The sequence below is a fragment of the Heloderma suspectum genome, chromosome 6 (genome assembly GCF_057233095.1).
Source record: "Heloderma suspectum isolate Gila_16-S chromosome 6, 16-S_ref, whole genome shotgun sequence".
Classification (NCBI taxonomy): Eukaryota; Metazoa; Chordata; class Lepidosauria; order Squamata; family Helodermatidae; genus Heloderma; species Heloderma suspectum.
Window position 1 is genome coordinate 120,723,295 of NC_139463.1, and position 18,123 is coordinate 120,741,417.

At 47.2% G+C, this 18,123-nt stretch overlaps 1 long non-coding RNA gene and 1 pseudogene across 1 annotated transcript in view; one reads left to right on the top strand and one right to left on the bottom strand.

The window, feature by feature from the left end:
* The first annotated feature begins 3,835 nt into the window (after positions 1-3,835).
* On the top strand, positions 3,836-4,014 carry LOC146342914 (U2 spliceosomal RNA; annotated as a pseudogene).
* Positions 4,015-4,157: 143 nt separating this feature from the next.
* LOC146342915 (uncharacterized) overlaps positions 4,158-18,123 on the bottom strand; it is a 70,200-nt gene continuing 56,234 nt past the window's right edge. Inside the window, exons 2-3 of the long non-coding RNA XR_014784152.1 lie at positions 7,697-7,796; positions 4,158-4,405 (exon numbers count right to left, since the gene is read on the bottom strand). This is a non-coding gene — a long non-coding RNA (uncharacterized LOC146342915). The remainder of the gene's footprint in view (positions 4,406-7,696; positions 7,797-18,123) is intronic.

Here is an 18,123-nt window from a genome sequence, read left to right on the forward strand (position 1 = left end):
GAACTTAAGATTGGAGAAACGAGAAACGGAGAAAAACGGAAAGTGACAGATGTGTCACTGTCCATCCCTACCTGAAAGTGAGTGAACGACAAAAGAAAATAATCTAGAGGAGCTATCACCTGTGGTCACGTGAGGCAGTGAGCCAAGCCACACCTAATAATCAAACTGTAGAACACCCCTTTGGCAGAATAGATAACATTTTGGTTTCTTGGATTCTCAAGGTTTTTCATCTGATATTAATACTGTTCACTCTTATGCTGAGTGATTTATGCAAAGCTAAGGGCATGCCCCTGTTCTTCTTAAGCCCTCAAAGTCTCCCAGTGTGCACAGATCTCTCAGCATAGCACACGGGACACTTCTGAGGACCATCCCATCCCTCCACTATGCCGTCCTTCTTGGGAATGCTCATTGCACTGGCCTCCGCCTCCTCAGGTGTGTGAAGCTTCACGTCTTCATTCTTTCCATCTGTCAATTTGGGTTCCATGTGATAACCTTGGGGTGTGCTTGCCATCTCAATGTTTCCTTATCTCAGGTATTTCTCTGTTCCTTCCCCTTTCCCACTTAGGTCCTTCAGCCCCAATCCATGGGCACAGAGCCACCAGGGAATATGACAGCATGGGTGGTGATAGTGGGCATGGTCACCTTGTCTGTCCACACAGTTTCAAAAACACACAGAGAAAGGCCTGAACGGGGCTAGAGTTGCTCTTTTAGCTAGAGGTTTTATGTAAATGCAGGGACAGCTTCCTGTATAAATCGGCAGACCTCTCACCCTGCCCCAGCTACATCCAGTGACACAACTCCTGTGTCTTCCTACAATTTCTATTGGACTGATGTTCTCATTTTAAGCTATTCTCTTCAGTTCATTTAACGTTGTAATTTGTACCTCATCTCCGTCGAGTCTGTCTGCGTTCTCTGAAACTGTCGCTTCTCTTTCTCTCATCCTCTCTTGCAGTTGCTCTAATTTATCTTCCAGGATTTCCTTCCAGGCAGTCAATACATCTCGTCTGAGCGTTGTTAATTGCTCAGTCAGTCCTTCTTTCTATACCTCTGTTCCACCAGCCTCGACTTCTTCACATAGGGATGTGAGGACAGTGTAAAATCTAGGGATGGGGGAGAATTTCTCCTCGAAACTTCGGGGGGCCGAGTGCCAATGTGTTCGGACCCCCAAAGTAGTTTCGGGGAGAAATTCTCCACACCCCCCTGCACCCCCCCGGGACGGGACTTACCTTTCCCGAATGTCCCTCCCGGAGGCGGGTCCCGGCGGCGGTTCGTCAAGTCTTCGGCAGGGGCAGAGGCGGCAGCCGGTCTTTCGACCAGCTGCCGCTGCCGCCATTCCAAGAAAAGTAAAAAAAAAAAAAAAACGCCCCCGTGATAGGCTACGTGACGATTAACATAGCCTATCACGGCTAGATTTGCAAAGTCAGCCATGATAGGCTACGTAAATCATCATGTAGCCTATCACGGGTGACTTAAAAAAAAAAAAGCGCGTACGGCTAATGGTGGCCCCCATAGGGAGCCGCCATTCACATTCCTTATTTGGTCGCTGTAGTCTACGTAAAGATTACATAGACTACGGCGAAAATAAGGGCAACGCTATTTGCATACGCGCTTTTTTTTTTTTTAAGTCACCCGTGATAGGCTACGTGACGATTTACGTAGCCTATCACGGCTGACTTTGCAGATCTAGCCGTGATAGGCTACATTAATTGTCACGTAGCCTACCACGGGGGCATTTTTTTAACTTTTTATTTCGCGGCCGGGTGAGGCGGGAAGCCTGCCCCCCAGCCTGAACTTCGGGGGGAGCAGCGAAGCGCCTCCCCCCCACCGCGAAGCAAGCTGTGAGACGAGGTAAGTGACTTTCGTACACTCCTAGTAAAATCCAGTCGGACTGTGTTTTGCGGATTGCCAGGCACCTTTCATTCCGTCATCCACCCACAGACAGATGCAAATTTTTCTTTTTGTCAGGAGGAAAAATACGTAAATAACTACATAAGTATCTACATAAGCATTTACATAATTTTCTCTAGTACATAACATTTAGTGTACTGTCCCCCATTCCATTCAAGATTTCCTCAGCAGAAACTTATGCATTTATCTATGGATTTATATGCGTATAAAATAAAATAAAAAATATCTGAAAGTCTATGGACTCTGCACAGCCTGAGGGGAGCACTCTGCAGTAGATTCCAAAAGTCGGATTCCTAGAAATCCGATCTCATTTTAATCCATCTTGAATTTCTCCAGTATCCCTATTTTCATGCAGCTTTTCCTTTGCTGGTTTCAAGAAGTATTTTATTCCACTCCCCATTCTCCCTGATAGATTCATTAACAGCTGTCTGGAATTTTGTTTCCAGGAGATATTTTCTTCTTAGATAACCTTTCTTGGCTTGAAATATTTCCTGAGAGCAGGGAGCTCCAAGATCACACCGCCATTACCTTCAGTGTCCAAACTCTGCCCCCATTTTGCACAAATCATGGCTTGTGGATATATATATAATTTTTTAAAGGCGCGGAAGTTCCTGAGTATCAGGAACTGACCCACCTCTTGGCTCGCGAATGCTCACCTAGTTGGGGGCACTGCGGGGATCCATCAAGCCAAAAGCAAACAGGATTTCCCCATGATGGCCATCCCTAACGCTGAATGCAGATCTAAACTGAGCTTAATTTATCTCCACTGCGATCACCACTTTATGTGTTGTCTTTATGTGTTGGTGAAATTGTGTGTGTGCGTGTATCAGTTTTGTATTCAATTTATTTTGATATGCTGAGTAAAGTAAGTATATTGTGCATCTACAGTAGGTCCATGTTTTGGTTAGATTGCTGTCGAAAGCCACAAGTGGGGCAATCCACTTGCCAAGTTTTTGTCGGCATCAGCCCCCTGCCACTGCCATTCCTTGACTTACAAGTACTTCTACGTTCATTGCCCCACTCCTGGCTGCGGACACAGGACTCCAGACCCAGGATCCAGCCCTGAATGCACCACTGCAGCCTCCCATACAGATCTGAACGTTCAGGTGAACACACAGGTCAGAAGAACCTTGGGACTCAGAAGCATTACCATGACACTAAATACAGCAGGGGGCTCTGGACCATACACAGAGTGTATCCTTGCAGTGACCACAAGGTGTCTGACCGGTGCTTCTGAAGCCATCATTATTCAGGACGTCTTCAGTATTTGCAGTTGAATAGCTTTTTTCTCTTGAAACTGGGATATGTGGATGGGCTTACTGCCACTTAGCAATCAATTCTGTTATCTGAGTGGACATCTGTATGGGCTATGCAAAACAAATCCATCCAAGGTGTCTCAGAGGGATATAAAAAACAATGGAACTGCCATACCAGAACAGGACAGATGTCATGCATCATGCACCCATGCATCTTCTAATGCCTGCCTTCAATATGAGGGTGAGCATTACAACTCTTTGACTCAGATGTTAATTTGTCCTTGGGAAAAACAAAACAAAACAAAAAGCCCCTGCACCTTCCCAACTCACCAAGCCACACATCAGCCACCAAACCCAGTTCCCACACCCATACAAAATAATATGAGAAGAGAGATGCGGCATTATTCCAGCCACTTATGCAATCCAGCAGTCTTTCCCCACACAAATCCTTGCCAGGAGTTACTACATGGGAATATCTTGACTGCTCAAGGGTGAAGTGCCTGTAGAGACTCAACTCCACTAGTCCTCCCTGTAGGGAAAACTTTCAAGGTCCTTTCCTTCCATGCTCAGAGGTGAGGTGACTGGCATGCATCACCTCCCAGGACTGAAACCAGCATGCTTTCCTTCCCACAGGAAATGGCTGGGAGAGATAAGTGGTGGAGTGGCAGGGAGGTGGTGCTCGTCCATTTGGCTGAGATGTGCAGCATCTGTTCTTATCAGCTTAGTATCTGCTACGTCCTCTATCTGAGGACTATCTATTAAACAGATTTTAGGGACAGGGAGACGATCATGGGCAAGAACCAGGTGATCAGCACTTTTTGCATTGCAAGCAGGTCAGGTCAAAAACTGTGGTCCTCACTGTGGCACCCACTTGTTGTCTTTCTATAAAATTCTTCTCTTCATCCTCCTTTTAGGAAGGCTGGAGGTATTGTTCTTCAGAAAATAACAACGGTCATGTTGGCCATAAATGAAATAAAATGGACAGCTCACCATGGTTCCATGAGTGGGTTTGACTATTTCTTCAGTGATCCAGTTGAAAGGCAACATTAAGTTCTCCCATACATCTCCCTCCATCCCTCCCTCTCTCCCAGACATGCACACACAGAAACAGACAAATATGGAGAGTGAGCAGAAATACTGGGGATGACCTGATTTGTTATTCCACTCCCTTGATCAAACACCCTTCCTAGGGATTGACAGATCAGTCCATTTCCAGTCCATGCCAGATTTTTCTGTGCTTCCTGTGAGAGCCAAAGACATGAAGAGATATATGAGAAATTTGTTTCAGTTCATTGTTGATCACAATTTCTTGTGCTATGACCTTCAGATCGACCAGTTCTGTCCTCCAGAACGAACACAGACTCAAGCTACACCCTGTAGTTCTCCTCCTTTGGAGAATAGGTAACATCTTGGATTGTCAACGTTTTTCATCCCGCATCCATAGTTTTCATTCTAATTCTGACTGAATTATGCAAAGCCAAGAACACGCCCACTTGTTACTTCAGCCCTCAAAGCCTCTCACTTTACACAGACGTCTCAGCACACCACATGGAGCCCTTTCAAACTCTAAACAATCCCTGCACTATGCCATCTTTCTTGGGAATAGTCATTCCATTGGCTGCCTCCTCCTCATGTGCACTGGGCTTTACATTTGCAATCCATGTGTCAATGCATTTGGGTTCGATATGATAACCTTAAGTTCTCCTCTTCTTGTTCTTTCCTCACTATTGAAGTATTTCTCTCTTTTTTTCCCCTTCCCCTATCAGGTGTCCTCTCTCAAGTGGTCTTGACCTAGTCAGATCCAGTAATGAAAAACCCTGGAGAATCCCATAAAATAGCCTGTGCTGCCACCCTTTTTCCTCCCCTGCTCTATATCTTCAATAAGTGCTGGACCCATGGAAATTAAGCAGGGACACTTTCCCCATGGGCAGTGGGGGTGGGGGAGGGATATCACTTGGTAATTTTCTGCATGTGTTGCTCATCTTAATAGGTACAGGAGGGGGCAATCCTCTATACCAGCCTCCCATTCAGATCTAAACTAAACTCTGGGTTGAAAATGGAATTGAAAAGAAGCTTTGGGCTCATTGGCATTGCCATGACAGTAACCCGAGCAGGGGACTCTGGATCGTCTGGAGATTGTATCCATGCAGTAACCACAAGGTGTCACTGCAGATTGTTCCAAAATCCCCATCAGAGACAGAACTATTTCAGTCTGTACACGTGGTCCTGACCCAGTCAGATCCAGTAATGAAAAAACCTGGAGAATCCCATGAAATAGCCTGTGCTGTCACTGGGTTTAATGTTAACAGTGACTGGATGGACTGGATCAGACAGAAACCTGGCAAAGGACTGGACTGGCTTGTTAGCTACTTTGACTCTGGAAGCAGTTATTATTCCCCTACAATCAGAGGGACATTCACAGCCTCAGAAGACAGTTCCAACTTCTACCCGCAAATGAATAACCTGGAAGAAGAGGACACTGCTGTTTCCTACTGTGCAAGACACACAGTGAGAAAGATCAAATCGGATCTCAGCCCAAAATCCTTCAGACAGTGTATTAACTTAGAAGAGAAATCACCAGATGTGGCACCATAGATCCACAGAACAGAAATTCTTAAGGCAGAACATATATACTCAGGAAGGTCATTATGGAATAGTTATAAATATTAAATGGCTGGTATTCCTTGCCCAGGTCCAGCTACCTCAAGGAAACGATTCTAGCCTTGACAGAATGTTGAGGAAGGTGGACACAATAATGTGGTTCAAGGAAGAAATACCCCTGCCTCATATTCCTTCCTTGTGGCTCAGATATCAAGCTGTCTTTCACTCTTGTACATATAGCAACACTGACAAACACTGTGGTCACCCTTTTTCCTGTCCGGCTCTGTCCCACTCTGTCCTTCTAAAGCCAATGGACCCAAATAAACTAAGCACAGAAGTCTTTTCCCAGTGTTGTTTCTCCATGTGTGTGTGGGGGAGGGGGAACCACATCATTACCTGCATGTGTTGCTGCCCTTGATAGGCACAAGAGGGGGCAATCCTCTTAGAACAGCCTCTCATGCAGAGTAGGGGTGGACGAACGTCCCTTACCTGTCGTCGAAGGACGTTCGCGGTGGGGGGGAGGCGCTTCGCTGGTCCCCCCGTGAAGTTCAGGCCGGGGGGGGAGGCTTCCCGCCTCGCCCCAGCCGAAATTCAGGCGGAGGGGGAGGCTTCCCGCATCGCCCGGCCGCGAACGCGAAAGTAAAAAAAAAAAACCCTGATAGGCTACGTGACGATTCACGTAGCCTATCACGGCTAGATCTGCAAAGTCAGCCGTGATAGGCTACGTCAATCGTCACGTAGCCTATCACGGGTGACTTTAAAAAAAAAAAAAGCGCGTACGGATAATGGCGGCCCCCATAGGGAGCCGCTATTCGCGTTCCTTATTTGGTCGCTGTAGTCTACGTAAATGTTTACGTAGACTACGGCGAAAATAGCAATGCTATTTGCGTTGCCCTTATTTTCGCCGTAGTCTATGTAAACCTTTACGTAGAGTACAGCGACCAAATAAGGAATGGGAATGGCGGATCCCTATGGGGGCCGCCATTATCCGTACGCGCTTTTTTTTTAAAAGTCACCCGTGATAGGCTACGTGACGAATGACGTAGCCTATCACGGCTGACTTTGCAAATCTAGCCGTGATAGGCTACGTTAATCGTCACGTAGCCTATCAGGCGGCATGTTTGTTTTTTTTCCTTTCATTGGAATGGTGGCGGTGGTGGCACCCGGCGAACTGCCGGCCGGACCCGCCGCCGGGAGGGACATTCAGCGAAGGTAAGTCCCGTCCTGGGGTGGGTGCGGGGGGCGGGGGGGTGGAAGATTTCTCCCCGAAACGTGTTCGGGGGGCCGAACACGTTGGCGCTTGGCCCCCCAAAGTTTCGGGGAGAAATTCTCCGCCATCCCTACCTAGAGGCCATGTAGCAGAAAGTGAGTCTGAAGCCAGGCCACAAGCCTCCTTTGCTCCTGGCAGCTCTCTGAGGTGATTCAGCGGAAGTATATTAAATGGTAGAGTGAGCTGGGGGGTCACTGTTAGGAACACAAGGGCCCCCGTCTTCTCAGACCAGAGGCCCATCTAGTCCAGCATCCGGGTTGCAACAGTGTCCGGCCAGGCTCTTAGTTCAAACCCACAGCACAGGCTGGAGGCAAGATCCTTCCTTTCCTTTTGCCTTCCAGCAATTGTTTCCGCTAAAGAACTTTGCTGTTGTTGTTGACCCCAATGCTTGGGTCTGTGGCAATTTAATGCCAGTGACTTACATATGACAATCTTGAATTACCTTAAATCAAAATATTTCTTCTTGTTAGTGTACGAAGGAAAACTGCCATTCCATTTCCAGTGTCTTCCATGAGAACTGTAGTGGCATTAGGGATGTCAGAGAATTCCACCACGGATCTCGGTGAGGCTGAATGCCAGTGCATTCGGCCTCCCGAACTCTCTGGCGGAACTGCCTGCCACCCCCTGCCCCCCTGCGGATCCCCCCCGGGACGAGACTTACCTGGGGTGGATCTTCCGGGTGGCGGCGGCTCCGGCGGCGGCTCCGATGGCAGGGGCTGCGGCGGCTGGTCTTCCAACTGGCTGCTGCCACCGCCATTCATCTTGTAAAAAAAAAAAACAAAAAACGACGTGATAGGCTATGTAAAGATTTATGTAGCCTATCATGGCTGGGTTAAAAAAAAAACAACCCGCGTACACAAATGGCGGCAGCTATGGCCGCCGCCATTTGCGTTCATTATTTTTGGCCGTTTTAATCTACGTAAATATTTACGTAGACTACGATAGCGAAAATCAAGGGGAATGCAAATAGCGTAGCGGGCGCTATTTGCATCCCTTTTTGATTTGCCATTTTAGCCTACGTAAAGATTTACGTAGGCTAAAACGGTGAATCAAAAAGAGACGCAAATAGCTCCCGCTATGCTATTTGCATTCCCCTTGATTTTCGCCGTCATAGTCTACGTAAATATTTACGTAGATTAAGACAGCAAAAATAAGGAACGCAAATGGTGGCGGCCATAGCCGCCACCATTTGTGTACGCGGTTCCCCCCCCCCAGAGCCCTCTGCGGCCAGAAATCCGGCTGCGGACGGCTCTGGACTGGGCCTGGCCGGCTGCTCTGCGGAGCTGCCGTGGAGCACAGCCGGCTGCGGAGGATTCCGGGGGGGAGGAACAGATCGCCTCCCCCCCCCTCGAGGGTTCCGGGGGGAGGGACAGAACGCCTCTCCCCCACCATCAACATAATCCACGGAAAGGTAAGTGACTTTCGTACAACCCTGTTCCTGGACTTAACCACTGTGATCCATGCATTGGCAACCTTGAGAATGGACTACTGTAATGCTCGCTTGATGAAGCAACATTCATGAAAGCACTAGGGATGTATGAAATTCACTTACCTTTTCATGGATGTGATTCGCGGTGGGGGGGGGATGCGCTCTGTCCCTCTCCCTGGAATCCTCGATGGGGGAGAGGCGATCCGGTCCTCCCACCCGGAATCCTACCTAGCCGGTTCCGCTCCGCGGCGGCTCCGCAGAGCAGCCAGCCAGGGCAGTCCACAGCCAGAGTTCCAGCCATGGACGGGCTGCTGCGGACGCAAATGGCAGCCTCCGTAGCGGCAGCCATTCGGGTCCAGACAGGCTGCCGTGATAGGCTACGTAAGTATTTACATAGCCAATCACAGCAGGCCAAAAAAACACAAAACGGCGTATGCAAATGGTGGCGGCAACAGCGGCTGCCATTTGCGTTCCCTATTTTTTGCCGTTCTGTCCTATGTAAATATTTACATAGGCTATTACGGCGAAAAAAACAACGGGAACGCAAATAGTGTAGTGGGCGCTATTTGTGTTCCCCTTTTTTTTTCTCCGTAATAGCCTACATAAATATTTACATAGGATAGAATGGCAAAAAATAGGGAACGCAAATGGCGGCCGCCATAGCCGCCGCCATTTGCATATGCTGTTGTGTTTTGGGGGCCTGCTGTGATAGGCTATGTAAATACTTATGTAGCCTATCACAGCCTCCGCAGGGACGCAAAAGGCATCCCTGAGTTAGCCATGATAGGCTATGTAAGTACGTAGCCTATCATGGCTATGATGAGGAAGTGAATGGCGGCCGCAGGGCGGCTGCCATTTGCAAGTCAGCACGGACAGCAGCAGTTAAGTGCTCCGTCTCACGCACCTTTTGTGGGTTGGGGACTCGGTTTCGCGCGCCTTTTGTGGGTTGGGGGGCAGGGGCTTCATTCTGCCACGGATTTTGGGGGGCCGAATGCACTGGCATTCGGCCTCACCGAGATCAGTGGCAGAATTCTCTGACATCCCTAGAAAGCACAGTGAGCTCCAACGGGGGATGAGAGGAAATTGTTCAGTTTGCATTATAATGGAAACTTATCTAGTTTCAAGGTACTATGTGACCCAAACTTGAGGAATCCTTCAAAATTCACAGTTCTTCAGATTTTTCAACACATGTCTTCTACCAATCAAGGGTGTACAAAAATGCATATATTGGGGAAATAATGTTCAAAACTGCAGTATATTAGAAAAATTTCTAGAATAATGTGTATGTTAGGAAAAATGCATAGAAAATGTATGTATTAGAAGAAATATGTACATTAATGCTTCGACATTTTCATACAAACTTTAAAAACACATTTCTCAAGATCTGGGTTGAACTGAATTTAAGAATGCAGAAATTTTCAAAGGTCAAGACAAAATGAACTTAAAATTGGAAAAAGGAGAAACTGAGAAAAACCTAAAGTGACAGATGTGTGCATCCCTTTCTGAAATTGGGTGGATGACAAAAGAAAATATTACGTGTAGTCACTTGAGGCAGTGAGCCAAGACATACCTAATAATCACATTGTAGACCCCCACCTTTGCAAAATAGATAACGTTTTGGTTTCTTGGATTCTCAAGGTTTTTCATCTGATATTAATACTGTTCACTTCCGATATTAATACTGTTCAAATCAGGAAATCTATGCATATCTCCCGTTAGATCACTACTCAATTTTCACAAGCTTCCTGTTCACACAGAACAAGCAGTGAACACAAAAATGAACGGAAATCAGGCTAGGGATGGGGGAGAATTTCTCCCTGAAACTTCGGGGGCCCGAGTGCCAACGTATTCGGCCCCCCGAAATTGGTGGTGAAATTCTCCGCCCCCCACGCCCCCCCCGGGATGGGACTTACCTTTCACGAATGTTCCTTCCAGTGGCAGGTCCCGGCAGCGGTTCAGCGGGTTTTCATCAGGGGCGGGGGTGGCAGCCGGTCTTTCAACCGGCTGCCGCCGCCGCCATTACAAGGAAAAAAAAAAAACGTGATAGGCTACGTAACGATGAACTTAGCCTATCATGGCTAGATCTCCAAAGTCAGCCGTGATAGGCTACCTTCATCGTTATGTAGCCTATCACGGGTGACTTTGAAAAGAAAAAAAAGCGCGTACGAAAATGGCGGCCCCCATGGGGCGCCGCCATTTGCGTTCCTTATTTGGTCCCTGTAGTCTACGTAAAGATTTATGTAGACTACGGCGATAATAAGGGCAACACTTTGGAAATCTAGCCATGATAGGCTACTTTAATTGTTACGTAGCCTATCACGGGTGACTTTGGGGGGAAAAAAAAGCACATATGCAAATGGCAGCCCCCATAGGGCATCGCCATTTGCGTTCCTTATTTGGTCCCTGTAGTCTACGTAAAGATTTACGTAGACTACGGCGATAATAAGGGCAACACTTTGGAAATCTAACCATGATAGGCTACGTTAATCGTTACATAGCCTATCACGGGTTTTTTGTTTTTTTTTACTTTCCTTTTTTTTTCCCTGGCCGGGTAGACGGTGCGCCTCCCCCCCAGCCTGAATTTCGGCCAGGCGAGGCAGGGCGCCTCCCCCCCCTCACCTGAACTTCAGGGAGAGAACCGAAGTGCCTCCCCCCCACCGCGAAGCAAGCTTCGAGAACAGGTAAGGGGCTTTCGTCCATCCCTAAATCAGGCCCAAGTGAAAAACCAAAAAACATAAAACAAAATTCATCAAAACAGCTTTCATGGATGTCATATTTGGAGAAGGGCATAGACTAATGGCCTGAACATGCACCCATATTGCTCTGGGAGGAGTCACTCTTTTGCCTCCCCAAAGCAGTGGTAATGGGGAGCATTAAAGCATAATTCACTGATTATAACAGAAGAGAGAAGGGGAGGGAAGGAACTGTACAGGAGCAGGTGTCTGTGTGTAAAGGACACATCTCACTCCTTGGAGCAGGGACGTGATGTGTGAAGTGGTTGGTGAATTTCTGTGAACAGTCTGTGGCATCTCATCTGATGCCCAGACCTCAAGAACGTCCTTCTCCAGGTCCTCAAAAGGGGGCAGCAGGGGGACATGAAAAATCATCTTTAGGCAAAGGGGAGATTAAATGATCGTCTTTGGATCAGCCATCCTGTGTGTTGTTCTGTGGTTTCAGAAGTGTGGATGACTTGTTTCCTGTGGTTGTGTGCTTGAAAACTTCATACATGATTCCCTTGAGGATCCCCCAAGAGACTTCCCAAAAATTTATCTGAAAGTCAAGGGAAGCTTATCAGGCTGTATACCCTGTAGACTGAAGAGAACCCCATGGGGGACATATAGAAACATGTAATCATATTTCTGAATAACTGATTCCCTGCCCTTATGCAAATAGAGTTTAAGATGCTTTCTTTGTTTCTTGCTGACCTACAACTGGATGCTTTTTGCTTCAACTTGGGTAACATTAAATTTTATCTGAGATGAACAACTATGAGTGTCGTACATGCTCACAAGGCAGCCAGGATTGCCCTGGGCTCCTGACAGATATAGCTACAGATGATATGTAGATAGATGATAGATATGTAGATAGATAGATAGATAGATAGATAGATAGATAGATAGATAGATAGATAGATGATAGATAGATAGATAGATAGATAGATAGATAGGCTAATCCACTTCGAACACTGAGTAACATGTGAAAAGTAGTTCCCGACTTCATCTTAGTACATATGCTTAGTTCAGATTATAACCCCAGGTCACCACAATATAACAGAGATTGAAACATTACAAAAATAACAAGTAACGTGTTAAACCTAGATCAAAGAAAATGACTGATAAATCAGAGCTGACAGGCTGAAATTAATGATAAATATTCCCTAATACTGATTTCCAGATTTTTATAAAACTGTATGTTAGCCAAACCTATTCACAACATATGAGGCTAAAACTAAATATTCAGCAATCAGTTCCCTCCAATACAACCTATTTCATCTGCCTGCGGACTTTAGCTAAAGCCACTAGGAAAGTGACGACACTTCTCAAAATCTTAATGACATCGTTGTAAAGCCAGAAGACTATCTTCTGGCAAACTGGCCAGTTTGTACCAGGTTTTAGCATGCCAACAAGGAATTCCCCCCCCCCCAATGTCTCGTGTCAAAGGACAATTAAACAGGTAATGAGAAACGTCCTCAACTTTATTTGAACCACAACAACAGAAGCTTGTCTAGCTTGTCTGCCATCAAGGCCTGCACAGTGCATTAACTGAAACGTTACATGCCAAGAGTTGGTTCCTTCTTGGTTCCTTCTTCAGTCCTCTGGACTATATGCCAGGGGGGATACTGCTGCAGTCTTACGAGATGCAAAATCTTCTTCCAGATGCATGCCATTTGTGCCGTACATATGCATCCACAAGACACAGGGCCACCCGCATCACCCACACACTACTTAATGAAGCACCATTCTCCAAAACAATGAGGCGCAATAGCTGAATGGATGGGTCACAGAAAAGTATCTGCAGAAGAAATTGCCTGAAGTCAGTGAGCCAAACGACATCGGACAGGCAGAAAGTACCTCCTGTCCTTTGCAGAAAGGCTGGTATCTTGGATGATTTGTTCCGTACTAATACTGGTCCCTCTTTTGTTGATGGATTTATGCAAAGGCAGGGACACCATTACTTCCTATTAAAACTGACAAAGCTTCTCAACTCACACAGAGTTCCCAGCACACCACACAAGTCACTTTGAGGTCCAGCCCTCCACTCAGCCGCTATGCAACCATTATTGCCAATACTCATTGTTCTGACTGCCACCTCCTCATGTGTGTTGGCCTTTTACACTTTAATTCCTCTCCCACTATATTTGGGATCTGTACCATTTTCTGTGCTTTTTATTGCCATTATTGCAGGTTTTCCCTCATCTCATGTATCCACCTCCTTTTTTCCCCTCTGTCTCTCCTATCAGGTGTCTTCTCACTGGTCGTGCTGACCCAGTCTGATCCAGTATTGAAAAGATCTGGAGAAACCCATAAACTAACTTGTGTCAGTTTATCACTGTGTTAGTTTGTCACTGGGTTTGATATTAACAGCTACTGGATGACCTGGATCAGACAGAAACCTGGCAAAGGACTGGAATGGCTTGTTAGGTACTATGATACTGCTTCTGGGAACAGTAATTATTCCCCTGCAATCCAGGGGCGATTCATGGCTTCTAAGGGGGCTCCAGCTTCTATCTGCAAATGAACAGCCTGAAAGCAGAAGACACTGCCGTTTATTACTGTGCGAGAGTCACCGTGAGAAAGATCCCATTAGACCTCAGACAAAAAAAGTCACTGCCGTAACTTCAGAGAAAAGTCACTAGAGAGGGTGCCAGAAAGCTACAAACCAGAAGCTCATAAGGCAGAACAGATATACCAAGGAAAGGCGAGATAAATAGTTCTTCATAATTAACAGCTGTTATCCTTTGGCCCACATCCAAGCTGCTCTGAGTTGCTCCAGGATAGGACTCATCTCACTTCACCTTGCTGCAGGGGTTCCATCAAATTTGGGTGATGCATTTTGGTTGAAAGTTTGAAGTGGAAAGAAATAGGGATGTTAGAGAATTCCACCATGGACTCCACTGAGGCCGGATTCTTCAGAATCCAGCCCACCAGAGTCCGTGGCAGAATGGAGCAATCCCTCCCGCCACAGTAAGTATTTATGTAGCCTATCACGGCAAAGAGCAGGGATGCAAATGGCAGCTGCTACACCATTTACATCCCTGCTCTTTGCTGACATAGGCTACGTAAATATATATGTAGCCTACCATGGCTAATGCAGGGATGCAAATGGCGGCCACTATGGTGGCCACCATTTGCGGCTGCAGCCCGGCAGCAGATGGAGGTCCGGTGGGGGCATCCTGGCTGGCGGTGCCGCAGACTCGCCGCAGAGTGGAGCCAGCTGGAAGATTCCAGGGGGAGGGACGGATCGCCTCCCCCCTACCATGAAAGCCCTCGACCGGAATGGGGTGAGTAATCCATACAACCCTAGAAAGAAAGAAAGAAAGAAAGAAAGAAAGAAAGAAAGAAAGAGGACACTTAAAAATTATTCTGGATGGCAGCCTAAATGATTGGGTGGAAAGAGGATCCTGGCATGGAGGGCAGTCTTCTTACCTCCCCCCATTTTTTTAAAAAAATATTAGTATTATTATTGCAGCTTTCCTCTTAAAAAATTTATTCCTTTTTCTTGGTAAAGATGCTCCCCTTCCTGGGTGATTCAGCAGTGCAGCAACAGCAGTGAACCTCTTGCTTTCACGGTCGCCATGCTCTTGCTGTTGTTGTTGTTCCTGAGAAGGAGCAACTGTGGCAGTAGCCAGAGAAAAAGAAAAAGTATTAAAGGAAAGAAGAAAGAAAAGGCAGGGAGGAAGGTGCCAGAATGGCAAGTCCCCTCCTCTCTCCTGAAATAATTTTGCAGATTGACCTAGGAATAGGGATGTACGAAAGTCCCCTTACCTGGCTCTGCCAGGTTCTGCTCTGGGAGAGGAGGCGCGGAGCGCCTCCCCCCCGGAATCCTGGCTAGCCAGCTCCGCTCCATGGGGATTCCCCGGAGCTGCCGGACGGATCCACCAGCAGCCGGACATCTGGCTGCTGGCTAGCAGGGACGCAAATGACGGCGGCTGTAGCTGCTGCTGTTTGCGTCCCTGTAGTCACATCACGGCAAGCCAATAATAATAATAAAAAATGGCGTACGCAAATGGCGGCGGCTACGGCAGACACCATTTGCGTTCCCTATTTTTCGCCGTTTTAGTTTACGTAAATATTTACGTAGGCTATTATGGCGGGGAAAAAAAGGGGAACGTAAATAGTGTACTGGGCACTATTTGTGTTCCTTCCCCCCCCCCCCGCCGCTGTAATAGCTTACCTAAATATTTACATAGGCTAAAATGGCAGGGAGAAACAGGAACGCAAATAGCGCCCACTACGCTATTTGCGTTCCCCTTTTTTTTCGCCGTGATAGCCTACGTAAATATTTATGTAGACTAAAATGCTGAAAAATAGGGAATGCAAATGGTGGCCGCCATAGCCACTGCCATTTGCGTACAACATTTTTTTTTTGGCTTGGCTTGCCGAGATAGGCTACGTAAATAGTTACGTAGCCTATCACGGCAAAGACCAGGATGCAAATGGCGGCTGCAACAGCTGGTCGAAAGACCAGTTGCCGCTGCCGGAACTGCCGCCGAAGCCGCCACCATCCGGAACATCAGCCCCAGGTAAGCCCTGTCCTTGGGGGAATCCGCGGGGGGGTGGGGGGGCAGGCCCATCCGCCACGGATTTCAGGGTGCTGAATGCCAGTGCATTTGACCTCACTAAAATCCGTGGCAGAATTCTCCGCCATCCTTAGCTGGAGAGGTTTCAGAGGAGGGCAACAAAGATGACCAGGGGACTCGAAGCACAGCCCTATGAAGAGTAGGGGTGCACGAAACCCACTTACCTGGTCTCGCAGCTTTTCGCAGTGGGGGGGAGGCGCTTCGCTGCTCTCCCCCCGAAGTTCAGGCCGGGGGGGGAGGCTTCCCACCTCGCCCGGCCGAAATTCAGGGCGGGGAGGAGGCGCCTCGCCTCGCCCGGCCGCGAAATTAAAAGTAAAAAAAAAAATGCCCCCGTGATAGGCTACGTGATGATTAACGTAGCCTATCACGGCTAGATCTGCAAAGTCAGCCATGATAGGCTATGTAAATTGTCACGTAGCCTATCATGGGTGACTTTAAAAAAAAAAAAGCGCGTACGCAAATGGCGGCCCCCATAGGGAGCCGCCATTCGCATTCCTTATTTGGTCGCTGTAGTCTACGTAAATCTTTTACGAAAAATATTTTCGCCGTAGTCTACGAAATCTTTACGTAGACTACAGCGAGCAAATAAGGAACGGGAATGGCGGCTCCCTATGGGGGCCGCCGTTATCTGTATGCGCTTTTTTTTTTTAAAGTCATCCGTGATAGGCTACGTGACGATTTACGTAGCCTATCACGGCTGACTTTGCAAATCTAGCCGTGATAGGCTACGTTAATCGTCACGTAGCCTATCATGGGGGCGTGTTGTTTTTTTTTAGTTTTATTGGAATGGCGGTGGCGGCAGCCGGTCGAAAGATCGGCTGCCGCCCCCGCCCCTGACGAAGACCCAACAAACTGCCGCTGGGACCTGCTGCCGGGAGGGACATTTGGCAAAGGTAAGTCCCGTCCCGGGGGGGGTGCGGGGGGCAGGGGGGGTGCGGAGAATTTCTCCCCGAAACTTGTTCGGGGGGCCGAACACGTTGGCGCTCGGCCCCCCGAAGTTTCGGGGAGAAATTCTCCGCCAACCCTAATGAAGAGAGACTGAAAGAACTGGGCATGTTCAGCCTTGAGAAGAGAAGACGGAGGGGAGATGATAGCGCTCTTCAAGTACTGGAAAGGTTGTCACAGAGAGGAAGGCCAGGATCTCTTATCGATCATCCCAGAATGCAGGACATGGAATAATGGGCTCAAGTGACAGGAAGACAGATTCTGGCTGAACATCAGAAAAAAACATCCTGACTGTTAGAGCAATCCGACAATGGAATCAATTTGCTGGGGAGATAGTGGGCTCTCCCCCACTGGAGACATTCAAGATGAGGCTGGACAGCCATCTGTAGGGGATGCTCTGACTTGGATTCCTTCCTGTATCGAGCAGGCGGTTGGACTTGATGGTCTTGTATGCCCCTTCAACCCCACTATTCTATGATTGTATGATTCTATGTCTGTCACTCTGGGAGTCTGAAGGCGAGAGTAATCTCTCTCTCTCTCTCTCTCTTTCTCTCTTTCTCTCTCTCTCTCTCTCTCACACACACCCACCACACATACACACACACCCACCAGTCGGTTCCTGTTCTAAATTACTGGCCCAGAAAGAGAGATTTTGTGCAACTTCTGACCACCCATTCTTCTTTTATATAAACATGCACACAACTTCCTGTGGATGTTTGAGGAATTCAGTTTTTTTTTCATATTCTGATACAAACTGACCTGATCTGCAACTACCTCACAAATGCGCAGATTGGAATTTAGTTATGCGCTAGCTACATTTCCCTACAGTTCTCAGTTCAAAACACTTACCAAAATGTGTTTATAAATGGATATTTTGAGCGAAAATATATTTAGAAATGTGCATTTTGATGGAAAATATGTTTTTAAAATGTATTTTTATATGTGAATATTTTTGCAGATTTTTTTTTTAAATAAATGGCACATTGATGTAGAAAAGAAAGGGGAGAGGCCACACTGAAGTGTGAAACCCTACAAAAGCTGCAGACAGGAATAGACTGTTCCATCCATCAATATTGACTGGTGTGTACAAATCACAGCAAACACACTTAAATTAAACTGCATATGTTTAGGTGATCTTGCTTGCACTGGAGTGAAATTTCAGATTTATGGTTAAATGTGGATTGTGGTGGACAGAGGATTTCAGTGCTACTGGGTTTCAGGGAGGGAGGGCATTGAACAGCAAGCATATTTCATGTAATAAAGGCCTTAGATTTTTGATATTTATTCCGTTCAATTAAAGATGTGCCTTTTTGGGGAAGCACTGCATCCCTATGCAGCCAAGCCCTGAGCAGCTGATTAGGACATTTTCAATTCCCTTTAGGTCTTTTCATTCCTAGCAGGAACAACTTCAGAG